Source organism: Equus quagga, chromosome 13, assembly GCF_021613505.1.
Source record: "Equus quagga isolate Etosha38 chromosome 13, UCLA_HA_Equagga_1.0, whole genome shotgun sequence".
NCBI classification, from domain to species: Eukaryota; Metazoa; Chordata; class Mammalia; order Perissodactyla; family Equidae; genus Equus; species Equus quagga.
The window spans coordinates 20584459-20600177 of record NC_060279.1 but is presented as its reverse complement, the minus strand read 5'-3'; the positions used below and the strand labels follow the sequence as shown (position 1 = coordinate 20600177).

The 15719-nt window shown below is 38.1% G+C and overlaps 1 long non-coding RNA gene across 2 annotated transcripts; it reads right to left on the bottom strand.

Moving 5' to 3' along the window:
• Positions 1 to 9316: 9316 nt before the first annotated feature.
• LOC124249306 (uncharacterized) lies at positions 9317 to 14277 on the bottom strand. 2 transcript variants are annotated; one of them, XR_006891349.1, is made up of 3 exons: positions 14038 to 14277; positions 11355 to 11511; positions 9317 to 9609 (listed from the first exon to the last, which is right to left on the bottom strand). It is a non-coding gene; the product is annotated as an uncharacterized LOC124249306 (long non-coding RNA). The 2 variants fall into 2 exon arrangements; XR_006891350.1 differs by lacking the exon at positions 14038 to 14277 and adding an exon at positions 11857 to 11926.
• Positions 14278 to 15719: the final 1442 nt, after the last annotated feature.

Genomic DNA, 15719 nt, shown 5'->3' with positions numbered 1-15719 from the left:
TTCTAAATACTGTTGTTCTAGAGCATTTGGATAATAGCTAACGTTTATGTGTAGCCGCCCCTGACACAGGAAGGGTTAATAATCACTGGCAAAGGCTTGCCAACAAACTGTGACCCAGAGGTGAGAAGGCCGGTTAGCCAATGACGGGTAAGACCTCCGAGGGGGGGCAACCTAAGCCAGGCGACGACCGCCCGGGGGCACAGATGGAGAAACGATATCAATATCGGGAGCAGGAGGGACCGTTGCCTAAGAGACCTTGCCTGCTCCGAGATAAAAATATAGGAGCACAGCAATAACATGATAATATCAAAACAGAGGTCAAGGGAGGGCTCCTTGAGAAATCATTAAGAATTCTTGGCATTCGCTAATTACTTCATCCAGAACATCTGTGTATGTTTAACAGCTGTAAGCTATGTATATATTGAAACGCTGGTTATAATAAACTCAGAGTGGCCATCAGCCCTCTCCGCATCTATCCTGATGTGTACATTGGATTGCGACACCGACATTATGGACTTTTCCTATGTGCCAGGTCCTATTCTAAGCACTGAGTTACTTTCAATCTGAGTTTAACATCTTTTTTACCTTAATGAGAAAGGTAAAAGTGCCAGAGTGGAAGACAAGGATAGACTATAATGTCATGAAAATAGTTTTTGACAGGATACTTTGAGCAAATGTTCTCAGTAACTTGAGATCTAAAGTATATGCTTTTAAATGATATGCACTGGTAAACTATCATAAAGTCAACATTTTTGTGGGACTGTGAATATTGAAATTTCCCCAGTTCTTCACACTAATTCTTCTAATTGGCAAAGGAATTAACCAAAGATTTTAGAGAAAATTAGCCACTTTAGAAAGATCTAGTCCCTATGTTCAAGAAGTTTATGTAAGACTAGAATTAATTTCCAGTTCCAGCTTTGCTATTTTCTTTAAGTGTTGCATAATGCAAATCATTAACTTTACTGGGCTTTGGAGAACTAAAGGTCGAATTCTAAAGTACCTAAAATGACCTCAGGTCTGTGCCCATTAAAAGAAAACCCAGAGCTGGCTCAAATGCTAAGCCAAGCGTTATTCAGAAGGACTGTTGGGGTCAGACGTTCCCCTGTGGAAGTGGCTAGTAAGTGGACCTATCGAACCCACACTTTTAGGTATTGGAAACTAGAAAAGATTTTTAGATCTGAACCAATCACACTCATTTAGATGGTCTAACCAATAAACAAAAAAATAACAAACAAAAAACTAGTTTCTCTAGATTTAGCACTATATCGTTTTCTCTATCTTATTTACTAAAATTGGTTTCTGTATCTGTAATATTGGTCTAATAAAATTGGCCCGAATAATTTAGGATTATCCAGAGCTGGCAACACAGTGTAATTCCAAGACAGCACAGTCATGGCTAGAACTAATTAAATTATTGGACAGTTTTGGTGTCATAGAATCTAAGAGTAAAGGATAAAAATGTGCAAGGGTCTCAAACCAATTTCTAAGCTCTCCTGAAATTAGCAATTTTCATTGTAATCTAGAATGAAGAAACATAATGTGTCATCAAGCATCATAATGACTGAAGGGGGAAGGCCTGGAGGTTTGGCCTGTCAGAGTACGTGTTGAAGGGTAATGACACACATTCTCCCGCAGGTCAGTAGGGGGTGTTACATCACCAGCTTTATTGTTGTCAACCAATAAGCCCCTATAGTTGCAAAAAAGAGATCTTCAAATGAGCAAAGCATTCAAATGAAATTCGTCCACGACCACTGTGACTCTTCTTTCCTCATTTCCTTCCGTTCATTTAACGTTTTGTTTTGATTTTCAGAACTATCTTCCTAGACGTCTGTCGAAAATTACCATATTCTCACATAAATAAATTAGATTCCTGAACCTAATTCCAACATGTGTGTATGGAGACTTCCCCACACCAACAAGCACTTCTCAGACACCCTGCTCATTTTTGACACTATGTGACGTGATCTACCAGGAAATAGAATCAGATTCCACCCGTGAAGAGCTCAGTCCCACAAGACGGCCCTCCACATCAGATGCCAATCACAAGCCCAGTGCTTCTGACTGATCAGCTACAAACTGCAGGTTTCAATGACTCCCTCTAACTTAGGATGTCAATCGCAAGTCCAGGTTGTTACCTGTAATTTTGACTGACTGGCTATAAATCAGAGGTTCCCAGGACCTCCTCCTTGAGTTCAACTAATTTGCTAGAATGGCTCACAGAACTCAGGAAAACCCATTTTTTCACTAGATTATTATAAAGGATACTAAAGAACATGAATCAATAGTCAAATGAAGAGCTACATTGAGCAAAATCCCAAACAAAGGAGCTCCCGTCCTCATGGAGCTTGAGGTTGGCATGGTGGCATGTGGAGGTGTTCTGGGTCCTCAATGTGGAACCTCCCAACCTCCTCCTTTTGAGTTTTTATGGAGACTTCAGTACATAGGCATGATTGATTAACTCATTGGCCAACCTCTAGCCCTTATCCCCTCCCTGGAAATCAGGCGATGGGACTGAAGGTTCCAACCCTTTATTCATGGTTGGTTCCCCCAGCAAGTAGCTCCCATCCTTAGGTACTTTGCAAAAGTCACTTCATTAACATAAACCCAGTTATGGTGGAAATAGCTTGCTATGAATAAAAAGACACTCATTTCGCCTTTATGGCTGTGAAGCTTTTCCAGGAACTGGGGACATGAGATGAAATATTATAACAAAAGATGTTCCCATTGCTCTTATTGCTCAGGAAATTCCAAGAGTTTTGGGAGCTGTGAGCCAGGAACTGTGGGTGAAGAGCAAATGTGCATGAGAAATATATTCTGATCATCTGAATGACCAAATAAATATATTCCTTATAAATCACAATGTCATAATAAATATATTTAAAATTCTTAGCTTATATTTAAAACGTCATTATTTATTTGTCACTGTCACAAAAATCAACCCATTTAAAAATATGATTGAATCAAGTTTCTCTTGCTTTGCAAAAGAAACAGAAAAAAAAATCAGCTCAGGAAAAACCATAGAATTTCTCAAGTAATAAGGAGCATTACAGAGTGTAATGATAAAGGAAATTTAAGAAAAGTAGTTAAGTTACTAACAAACAGGCAAAGTTTTTCTCTATGAAATTCAAATCAAGCATTAAGAGATATAGTTTATACTACAGTGTTGCATCCTTTAATGACAGGAATACGTTCTGAGAAATGCATGGTTAGGTGATTTCATCATTGTGTGAACATCGTAGAGTGAACTGACACAAACCTCCATGGTACAGCTACTAAACACCTAAGCTATATGGTAGAGTTTATTGCTCCTAGGCTACAAACCTGTACAGCGTGTTACTGTACTGAATACGGTAGGCAATTATAACACAATGGTAAGTATTTGTGTATCTAAACATAGAAAAGTAAAAATATGGTATAAAAGATAAAAAATGGTACACCTGTATAGGGCACTCGCCACAAATAGAGCTTGCAGGACTGGAAGCTGCTCTGGGGGAGTCAGTGAGTGAGTGGGGAGTGAAAGTGAAGGCCTGGGACATTACTGTCCACTACTGTAGACTTTATCAACACTGTACACTTAGGTGACACTAAATTTATTTAAAAATATTTTTCTTTCTTCAGTCATAAATTAACGTTAGCTTACTGTAACTTTTTTACCTCGTAAACTTCCAAATTTTTTTAAACTTTTGACTCTTGTAATAACGCAGCTTAAAACACAAACACGTGGTACAGATGTACAAAAATAATTTCTTTATATTCTTATTCTATAAACTTTTTCCTCTTTTTAATTTTTTAATTTTTTTCACTTTTTAAACTTTTTTTGTTAAAAACTAAGACACATACATGCACATTAGGCTAGGCCTACACAGGGTCAAGATCATCAATGTCACTGTCTTCCATCACCATGTCTTAAACCGCAAGAACGTCTTCAGGAGCAATAACATGCATGGAGCTGTCATCTCCTATGATAACAATGCCTTCTTCTGGAATTTCTCCTGAAGAAAGATCTGCCTGAGGCTCCTGTTGAAGAGGTGTCATTCTTTTCAGAAATATGTCCTTGGCGGTTTGCTTGGTTTGTTTCTTTTTTTCACTGGAGGTTTGCTTGTAAGCAGATAATACACCATGAACATCCCTCTCTATTAATGAAAACATTTTGGTATTGGGGTCCACATTTTCAAACTTTTTAAGGAGCTTCTTGAAGTCTGAAAAAGCTTCTGCTACACCCTTCACTGTGAATTTTCTTGGCCCTTCTTTTTTTCCTCCTAAGCTTCCTTTTATTTTGCCTCTTCTTCAGCTATGCATTTCTGTTCCAATTCCAACAACTCCTCATCAGTCAATTCCTCAGGAACCACTTCTAGGAGCTCCTCAAGGTCATCCTCATCCACATCCAGGTTAAAGCTGTTTGCCATCTCCACCACAGCCTTGATTTTTTCAACCTCCTCATCCTTGGGAAATCTTTTGAAGTCATGGACTAACTTCTGGAGTGTCTTCTTCTAGATACCATTCAAAAACTCCTTGCTCACATCACCCCAAGCCCAAGCAAGGTTCTTAATGCAGTCATAGATGTTGTCATCCTTCCAGAATTGCATCAGTGTCTTCTCAGTGTCTTCCTTAGTTGCAGCAATAGCCTGGGCAAAAGTCAGTGCTCAGGGAGTAGGCTTTAAAAGCTCCTATGACTCCTTGATCCATTGGTTGGATCAAAGAGGTGGTGTTTGGAGGGAGAAACTCTGCTTTGATATTGGGATGAAGATCACCAATAAAAGGAAGATGTCTAGGAGCACCATCAACAATAAGCAAAATCTTGAAAGGTATATTATTCTCCAAACAATATTTCTCCATTTTGCTGGAGTAGCAATTCAGAAGGGCACCTTGGAAGAGGGGCTGGGTCCTCCATGACTTCTTATTCCTCCTGTAGCACACTGGCAGTGTGTGCTTTTGCTATGCTTGAAGGTCCTAGGATTCTCACTGTCCCAGATCACAAAGGGTTTCAATTTGTAGCCTGCAACTTGGCCTTCAAGCAAGACTATTATTCTGTCTTTAAAAGCCCCAAACCTGGCACTGACTTGGCCTTCTTACGGATGAAAGTACTTTCAGACATCTGTTTCCAGAATAGGGAGGTTTCATCCACATTGACTATGTGCTCTGGCACGTAATTTTCCGTGACCATCAGCTTACCTAGAATTTCCAAATATTCTTCAGTTGCCTTCACATCAGCATTCACAGACTCACCACTCACTTTCACATTGTGTAATGAATAACAATTCTTGAATCGTTTAAACTACCCAGGGCTGGCAGTAAATTCAACATCGTAATAAGATCCAGCCTTTTCTTTCAACATCGCAAATAAACTTTTTGCTTTGTTTTGATCTTCATGGTGCTGAGAGGGATACGCTTCTGTGCCTGGTCTTCAATCCAGGTCCTTAGGTGTTTCTCCATGTCTAATGAAGGCCCTTCTCAGATTTTTGTTTGTCTCATTGCCTTCAATGAAGTAGATCCTTTAACAGCTTCCATCACTTTATTCTTTTTCTTCAAGATTATACCTATGATGGACTGGGACATGTCTGACTGACAAGCAATAATCATCACTGATTTTCCACCTTTGTAGTCCTTAACCACTTTTAATTTTATTTCCAGGTCAGTGAACTTATGTGGTCTCTTATTGGCAACATTAGCAGTGAATTTTGTGTGCTTAGGTGTCATGATGAACAAAAAACATGAGATTAAATCAAGCACAGGAGAAAGGGATAAAATCAAGAGATGTGGTAAACACAAGATTTATGAAGCTGCTACCAGCTTAACACAGCATACTGTTTTAAAGTAAAGGTTTTCTGGAAGTAGGAAGAGTGCTCTCTAAAGTAATGATAAAAAGTGCAGTATAGTAAATACATAAATCAGTAACATAGTCGTTTATTATTATTATCAAGGATTATGTACTATACATAACTGTATGTGCTAGACTTTCATACAATTGGCAGCACAGTAGGTTTGTTTATGCCAGCATCACCACAAACACATAAGTAATGCATTGCACTGTGACATTATGATGCTACGACATCACTAGGTGACAGGAATTTTCAGCTCCATTATAATCTTTTTTTTTTTAGGATTGACCCTGAGCTAACATTTGTTGCCAATCTTCTTTTTTTATTTTCTCCCCAAAGCCCCAGTACATAGTTGTATATACTAGTTGTGATATGTTCTAGTTCTTCTATGTGAGATGCCACCACAGCATGGCTTGATGAGCAGTGTGTAGGTTGATGCTCAAGATCAGAACTGGTGAACCCTGGGCTGCCTAAGAGGAACATGTGAACTTAAGCACTTGGCCATATGGCTGCCCTCTCCATTATAATCTATGAGACCACCATCGGATATGAGATACATCACTGACCAAAAGATAACTATGTAGCACATGACCATACGTAGTTGCATACTGGCCTGACATGTGGAAAGTTGGGAAAGGCTCACACAACCAGGGCAAGTATACCAAGGTTCTCCAGTTGCCCTGGGACAACAGAGGCAGTGGTGAGGTAAAGAGTGAGGAGCACAAGGCTGCAGGAGATTTTTCCATTTTAATTGTAAAAAAAACCTGAGAATAAATTCAGAATGCTTAACTGGAGGTAAATGTAAGAGGAAACACCTTGCACTTTGTTTTTTTAAACCTGAAAAAAAAAGTGGAGAAAAAAACACTGTGTGAAGGAGAATAGCAGGGGAGAAGCCTACACTCTTCCCATTCTTTTTGTACCAGTGGAAACTGGGAAGCTGGGCTTGTGCGTTCTGTGTAATTTTCCATGCCTCGGATCTGGACACTTGTTCTCATCTATTACCAACTTTCCCAGATGATTGCAACTCAATCCATTTTAGCAACTCACATGCTTAAGAGGATGTAGAAAGTAAGCTAATTACCTGATGTCTTTTGCATTAATAGATAAACATAGCTTCAACCCATTCATGACTGACTTTGATTGTGGAAGCGGTTTTCACCAACTTGGTTGTTTTACTCCTCAAGTGAGCCAAGTTATCTGGATTCAGGGGACAGATTAGGACAATTCATGAACTCTTGGATAAAGGTTAATGCTTCCAAAGGAAAGGAATGTACAAATATGGAACAAAGTTGTTTTTTTTTTGTTTAACCTAACTTTGCATCCAATAATTCACCTGAATACACATAGCCACATAAGCAATATATATTTTCTAGCTATTCAACAGAGATAACAAGACCTGAAAGACCATGGCAGTTTAAATATTAAGTGCCTGGTGACATTTCAATGACAAATTGATTCATTATATGTTGTCAAAGAAGTTTCACGTAATGAGCAATTTATGTTCACATTGCTGGAAGTTATTTCAAAGCATTTATATTGCACTATAAATCTCAAGTCTTCTTTGTGTTCAATGTGGATACTGGTTAAAAAAATAACTGGGGGTTGAGGGGAATAGATAATCAAGAGGCAGTAGTGTGAAAAGTCTTATATGCCCTTCAGAAAATACGTAATAACCGTGTCCTGCCTTGAAACAGCATAGTTCATTAGGTTTCTGAATACTCTATTCAGTCGTTTCAAAGCCTGTCCGCAGTTAAAGAGTAACAATATAATTATTTCCCTTTCCCCAAGGGAATTACCAAATTGCAATATCCTGTTATGGGGACCCAGGCCTCTGACACGCATACTGAATAGTACAACCTCATTCACTCAGAATAATTGTGGTATGTGCGGCTCCATTGTTCTGAACGGGGTCTCTGGTGTGCTTTCATAACTACTTCAACTTATAGACTATTTTGAAAAAAATTTGGCTTGATTTTTTCAGTACATTTTATAATGCACCAAGATATCAGTGAGTTCTGATTCTCATAGTTCAGACCATGGTTTAAGCAATATTGTCTCAGAAGAACCAGACACAAATTGATTTTTTTTTTCTCCAGGAAATAATGGCAAAAGGCAAAAAGAGAAGCTGTCGAATTTGAAGGTCAGATTTTGTTTTGAGGATCTCAAACCTCTCCATTGTTATCCCCTCTCGGCACGACCATCCCCTTTTCCTTCTGATGCCCACTGGGACCTCATTTTCTAATCACACGACTCGACAAAGAAAGAGGAATAAGCCTGAAAATAAGTAAATTAAGACAAGCACTCATTCACATCACCTCTTAACTTCTACAAGTGACCAATTTAATAAACAGATGGCCCCCAGGAAAGTAATTGTAGGCAATAAAAAGCAGAATGCAAAGGAACTGAGATGAAAGAAGTCAAAGATTGCACGAAAGTTGTATCTGGGCCAATGCCTTCCTCTTCCCTATCTGCCCCTGCTATCTCTTCTGCCCCAAGGACTTCCAAAATCTGCTCTCATTTTGAAACAGCTAATTCTCATCCCTGATCTACGTGACCTTGAATAATCATACTTTCTGATTTACAGAATATTGCAGTATTCCACAGGAGAAGTCGTTAGGAGCTGGACCAAGTGGTAGCAGTGGGAATAAAGAAATGGCCAACACAGGGCACCTGCCTCTACCAGTATGGTCCCACTCATTGGAAAAATGTTGCCCTTACCCAACCAGTGCATGCCACACACTCAGAATAGCAGCTTCTCCCTAAGGGCGAGGAGAGATAACACAGAGGCATAGAAATGTTACTTTCAAAACCTCCCTCAGTGAGGACAGCTCAAGGCAATGTGAGCAGAGACCGAAACCCATCAAAAGAGACATTCTCTAAAACTACTGATCAGGAATGCCTGGTCTGCACATTCCTGAATTGGAAGATATCCTGAAAACTCTTGTTCTCTCGAGTAGGTCAATAACAATGGTCTTGGCTACTTGCTCATGACAATTCTTCTTCCACATAGAAGAAGAGAAGCATTGCAAATTGCCCCCCGTTGCACTAATATTTCTGTCAGAGAAGAGAAGACGCCTAACTCTCAGAACCCCAAACAAGAAAGAAAATTTGTAACTGGTTGGAAAAGAAAGAATCTTTCCAACAAAAAAAGCAACCTCACAGGCAGAGAGCCAAGGAACCAGTGGGGGTGATGTTTGATAATTATTCTTAATTTTATCTCGAGTAAAATATAAAAGAGACAAGGGTGAAAACTATTTTTGTTTGATATCTTTTTCTCGGAGTTCTTAATATTTTGTTGCCTTTTTAAAAAAGCAAATAAATTTCCTTTGAGTTCAATAAAGAGAAGAGAGTCTCTCCTGAGCTTTTGCCAAATATTCCACTAAAAAGTAGATTTAGAATACATCACAAGTATTCTTTTGGTCTACTACGACCAAGCAAAGAATTAAAAGAAAATACAAGATACATTAGCATCTTTTAGCATTTTGCAATCAAAGTCACGTAGGTACTTTATTTAGGCATTTCTTGTGTGTGTTTCCATGATTTGGCTGTAATAAATTCCTCTCCAAGTTTTTTATTATATTAATAGCACAATAAAAGGAAGAAAACAAGTTGGTTGACTATGTGCGTCCAACCTCGTTGATCACTGATCACTGACATGCTTTTAGTTAACTTTAACTTCAGAGATTTAATTCTTTGCTGTTGTTGCATGTGCTGTGTTTCATAATTTTTCTCATTGATTTATATTCGTTTTTATTTTATGCCATTATTCAACAGTGGGCTTGTGCAGACCCTGGAAAGCAACCAAAAACAAGTTGCAATAAGTAACAATGTTTTATAGTTTATTAATTTTTATATTAAAATAGAACGTTTGCTATTTGGTCATCTCAGATGCAAGTATCTATGTTTATTACCCATATATGTAATATATATGACAAATAAAAATGGCAAGCAATAGGCTATATTGGAGAATATGAGGAAGCCATTTTGTGTAAACCTAATTAGGCCTGACTTTGTCTTTCCAAAAGCGCCTGACTGTGGCCGTTGAGCATGCGTTGTATATCTGCTTTAGACATTCACTATGGCAAGAGCAAAGGCCCTTGAGATAAAGGTGCAACTTCCCTCCCCCTCCCAATGTTGGCATTTCTTTAAGGATTAAGCATCTTTCCTTAGGCTAGAAACTGATTGCTGCGCTCACCTGTGACCACCCAGCTCGAGACAATAGACTTGCCTCCTGCTACGCCCTCTGAGACAGCAGACCCACTACCTGCTGTGTCCATCAAGGGCTATGCTGACAGGGCAACCTTGCGACTATTGTGGGAGGGACATTTCAATCATATGTGAAACGTCCTGTATGGGGGTATATAACCACTCTGTATACCTCACTTCCTTGGTGCCCTTTCTTCCTTTGGGAAGAAAGGCCCCAGGCCATGGTCCTCAGATTTCAGCTCAGAATAAACTCACCCAAATTTTCATTTATAGATTGGTTATGGATTATTTTCGTCAACATATATAATATACATAATTATGTCTTTATATACTATAATATTTAAATTTTTGATTTTTGTAAGGTTTAATAAAATCACCTTACATCTTATAAAAATAGTATATTTTAAAATACTAATCAAATAAAATTAATTTGATAATCTTCAAGGTCTGGAGTGTTCAGGCAACCACTCCAAAGTATCAAATATCTTTCAAATCTCTAAAAAACGAAGTTAATGCAATAGGACTCAGAAGTTTATTCTTTGCTGACAGTTTCTAATCCTATCTTGAAACAGATAGTGTCTGCTTTAAGCCAGAGTTAAGGAGGAAAGAGGTTTGTAAGGTAGAGGAAGGTAAGATACGACATCTTGTCGAAATTTCACCACAGTAAAGCTATGCACCCAGATATCTCCCATCGAAATACCATCAGTCAAAAAAGTACAAGTTAAAAGTCATTGATTAGGTAAAATTTTGTCTGGCGGGAACAAGTAAAACATGAGAGATATTGTTTTAAAAAATATATTTGAATTGAACACAATGAGTGTGATGACATTTTCATACTGGTCAGCTCAGAGGGAATGGTGTGAACCCAGGAATTGGATGGCTGCAATCCAAAGACAAACTTGGAGGGAGCTAGAGGATGTGAAAGAGGATCAGGGGAATACGACGGTGGCAGCTTAAATCGTAGCCCAAATCTCCTTAGCCTAAAAGACATTTCCATCATTATCTAATCAGTTATGGAAACAGAAACAAAGGATAAGAACTCTGGTTCTCTGCTGGTTCTCTGATTGTGATTGCCCTTCATAATAAACAATCTGCTCAAAACGTCCTGTAATTTTTAAGTGGGAAACATGTTCCACCCCAAATTATCTACAAGGTCAGACTTGCGAGATCTTTGTACAGAGTGTATCTGCATTTGTTTTATCAATGGAGTTAGCAAGGAGACTGATCTTAAATCGGAGGTCCTGGAATATCGAAATCTCTAAATGAAAAAATGATTAAAAGATTTGTTCTTTATAAGAGAGGTAGAGCCCTGGTTTGAGGCAAGATTACCTGTGAAGCGTGTCTCCAGTCATCCGAGCCTCTCCTTGCTCTTCCTCATCTGTGGTGCCTTCTCTGATCTGGCTTCCTCACCACTCCCATAGATCGTTGTTTATCATCTAGTGGTGAAACACTCCTCTTAGGAAATTATCTGATTCCTACAGACACACTAAAGAGTATTTGAAGGATTAGGTGTTATAAATGACCATTCCTAGAAGTTTCTGCATCAAGAAATGGAAACTTTAATATAAAGAAAAGAAATACCAAGGGTGACATTTCAAGCATTGTTTAGGTGAAAGGGTTTGGGGACCAGTAGAGCAGTGACCGAGTGGAAGAAATACTAAGCGGTGGCTCCTGATTGCATTGCACAGAGATGACTACTAACACAGTACACATCGCCGCTATTCTTTATGTTGCATTCTTCTTAGTTATCAAAACTAGCTGCATGATGCTATGAAAAGAGCTTTGGATTAAGAGTGAAGAAGCCTGACACGTTGTGCTAGTTCTGTCTCACCCTATTTGTAAGATCCAGGCCAAATTATTCGTTACTTTATTCCCATAGCACCTTCAAGTTCTTTTAGCTGTTAAAAAAATGTAGAAATTGAGATAACGTAAGCTTTATAAAATAAGAGAATCCTTCCAAAATAATAAACATTAAAGTTTAACAAACACTATACTAGTACTTCTTGCCTGAATTAAAATTTTGGCTTCCTAGACTGACCCTGCAGAATTTCCTACTGTTGAACACTGTCAAGAGTTCCATTTGTAAAGCCAAATGTGATCATTTAAAATGAGTTATGATTTCCTACTCAAACTCCCACGAAGGCTCTGGGCTGATAAAGAATCATTTGAAAGGGACTATTTCTCTTCCCAAGGGACTTAGAACTTAACAAAGATGAATAAGGTAGGTAAATATTTACTGATGTTTTGGAAACCAGAAAGCAAATGGAACTTAGAGAGTGGACAGACAGCGTGAGCATGATAGTAACCTGACTCTTAAGGTTTTTGAGATGCTTGACCTATTGGATTTTCTGTTTGTTTGCTTGGCTTTATTTGAGGAATTCTAATTTTCTACTCAGGGATCTGTTGCCTATTTGTGATTATAAAATTTCTTTAGTAAATGACAACAAACCTTGACTACTCTATAAAAAGTTTATAATACAAGGAAAAAGTGTAGAAAAACACAAATACATAGAAACACACCTGACCCAAGCACAAACTCATAAATGACTAAAGTTCTAGAGTGCATCGTAAAAATGCTTGATGATCAGAAGAGGAAATAATTAGCAAGTTGAGAACAGAAGCTGAAGAAATTGTCTACTGCAATGACTGAAGCGACTGAGCAAAGAGGGACAAGTGTGACCAGGCTTTATGAAGAAGTTGGGTATTAATTTGGGATATTTTTATTTTATTCTTACATCCTCACAGGAAAGTCCAGGAAATTTGTTATAACTTTGTAAATTATTATAGTCTTGTACTTATTTTAATAAGATACTCATTGTAATAAGCAGGGGTGTTTTTCTCTTTATAAGATTTAGTAAGCTAAAAGTCTTCCCCTCATTAACTTTTCAAGCTATCAAAAATTCCAAGCTCCAGACCTCTATAACCAGCTCTCTACTGGACATCTCCACTTATACATCTTAAAGGTACCTCGAACTCAATGTAACCAATACTTAAAATCATAACCTTTGGCTCATACCTGATCCTCTCCTGGTGTCACCTCTCCGAGTGAATGGCATATGCATATGATTGTCATCCTTGACATCTTATCCTTTGACATCTCCATTATCAGATCCATTGATATTACCTTTAAAATATCCTTTAAATCTATGTACATCCCCCCATTGTCACCACCCCTAACCCAAACGACAGTCTCCTAGAGCAGCCTTCTGATCTGGTTTTCCCATACAACCCCTGCACCTTACAGTTGACTCTCCCACGTAGCAGTCTGTGTGAGTTGACTAAAATACAAACCTCATCATGTTATCTCTCCCCTTAAAACCCTTCAAAACTAACACATTTCTCTAAGATAAAGAAGAGACTCCTTAACATGTTCTACAAGGCTCTGACTGACCTAACCCCAGATCACCTCAGCCCCAGCCACCTTGCCTTCTAATTTCTTCCGCACAGTCTTTATCCAAACTTACTGGCTTCTTTCCGATTCTGAATATTCCATGATCCTTATACCACAGACCCATTCCACATACAGTTCCTTCTGCCTGGAACAGCCCTCGCATGCCCTTTTATCTAAAAACTTTTATTTTTACTTCAAGTTATCCAAATATCTCTTCCTCAGGAAATCCTACTCTGATTGACAAATTGGATCAGATCCCTACATCTTTCATGGCACTTATCACTATTTTTAGTTTGTGTACTTACATGTTCATTGTCTACCTCCCACACAATAGTGTTCAGGAGGGCGGACAATGTCTGTTTTTGCTCGCACTTTGCTTGAGAACTCAGCCCAGGGATTAGCAAGTATTGTGTTCTCAAGTGCATTGTGGAATGAACGAATAAATGAATGGAGGGATGAAAGATCAGTGTCTTCAGATGTCAAATACCTAATGTCATTAAACTAATCTGTTACAGAGTTTTATCAGTTGCTAGGAAGAAAGAGATCCTGAGAGGATGACATTTGGCACAATGGTATAGAGAAGAATAGAAAGTGAATAACACAGAGAATATTTACACTTACTTTTGCTGTTCAGAATGTATTTCTCTTTCCGAAGAGTAGCCTCTCAGTTGGAGAATTTATTTTCCTCCACTGAGTGTGTTTTTGTGGAATGTACATCTGGGAGGCTGATTGTCCATCTCTGATTGATTCTGGGAATGTTGTCTATCTTTCCAATAAATTTCTCCCTGTTTAATTTAACGAGAATCTGCTTCTTTTTCTTGCAATGAAGAACTCTGATGCTGACAGGAAGGTCAATGCACCAGGATGCTCTGGAAGTCTGGGAAAGAACATGAGGTCATCCAAACAACATCTGTTGTTGGGGATATGAAGATGAACTAAACATGATTCCTATTCTTGGGAGACAGTTTTTAAAGGGAGACAAGAACCTGCAGATATCTGCCATCCTAGGGATAAGAGAGAAGTAGGGGAAAAGAAGGATAACATTGAAGGAACTATGAACATTGCCTAAGGGTCATTAAAGGTGTTGTTCCAGAAGTAGTAATGTTTTGAAAAGCAGAAAGATATAAGCTCACTGGACAATAAAGTGACAATATATATTATTTACTTCAACTTTTCAATTGTGTCTAGAGCGACTCTCTCTTTTAGAAATTACACATTTTTTTATAACAGTTTATTGCATAAATATGGAGAATGTGGGTCAGCAGGAAATCAGTCCTATGTTCCAGCAGGCCATAATTGTGAGTGGAGATAATATTTTAAATGCAATGTCTTTGTTTGTAAATCATATATCTGATAAGGGACTTTTATCCAAACTATATAGAGAACTCTTACCATCCAATAATAAAAAATCAAATAATCCAATTTAAAAACCAGTAAAAGATTTGAATAGACATTTCTCCAGAGAATGACCAATAAGTTTATGAAAAGATGCTCAAAATCATTAGTTATTAGGGTGATGCAAATCAAAATGACAATAAGATACCACTTCACACACAGCTGGATGACTCTAATCAAAATGGTAGACAATAACAAGTATTGGCAAGGATGTGGAGACATCAGTACTCTCATACACTGCTGGTGGAAATGTAAAACGTTGTAGTCACTTTGGAAAACAGTTTGGCACTTCCTCAAAATGTTAAACATAGAGTTACCATATTACCAGCAATTTCACTATGAGGTATCTACCCAGGAGAAATAAAAACATATGTTCACAAAAAGACTCGTACATGAATAGTCACAGCAGTTTTATTCATTAAAGCCCCAAAGTGGAAATAAGCCAAATGCTGATCAACTCATAATGGATATACAAAATGTGGCATATCAATACAATGGAATACTCTGTGGCAATAAAAAGGAATGAAGTACTACATGCTACAACATGGATGAATCTTGAAAATATGTTAAGTGAAAGAAGCTGGTCACAAAAGACCACAACTTGTGTGATTCCATTTATACGAAATGTCCAGAACAGGCAAATCCATAGGGACCAAAATTAGATTAGTGGTTCCAGAGGCTGGAGGGAGGAGCAAAATGGAGAGTGACTACAAATGGGTATGAGGTTTCTTATGGGGGTGCTTAAAACATTCTAAAATTAGATTGTAATAATTGTTGCACATCTCTGGGATGGTATTAAAAATCACTGATATACACACTTTAAAGGGGTGAATTTTCTGGTGTATGAATTATATCTCAAAAAACTGTTATAAAATAAATACAACGTACTAATAAAAGTAAACCTAATA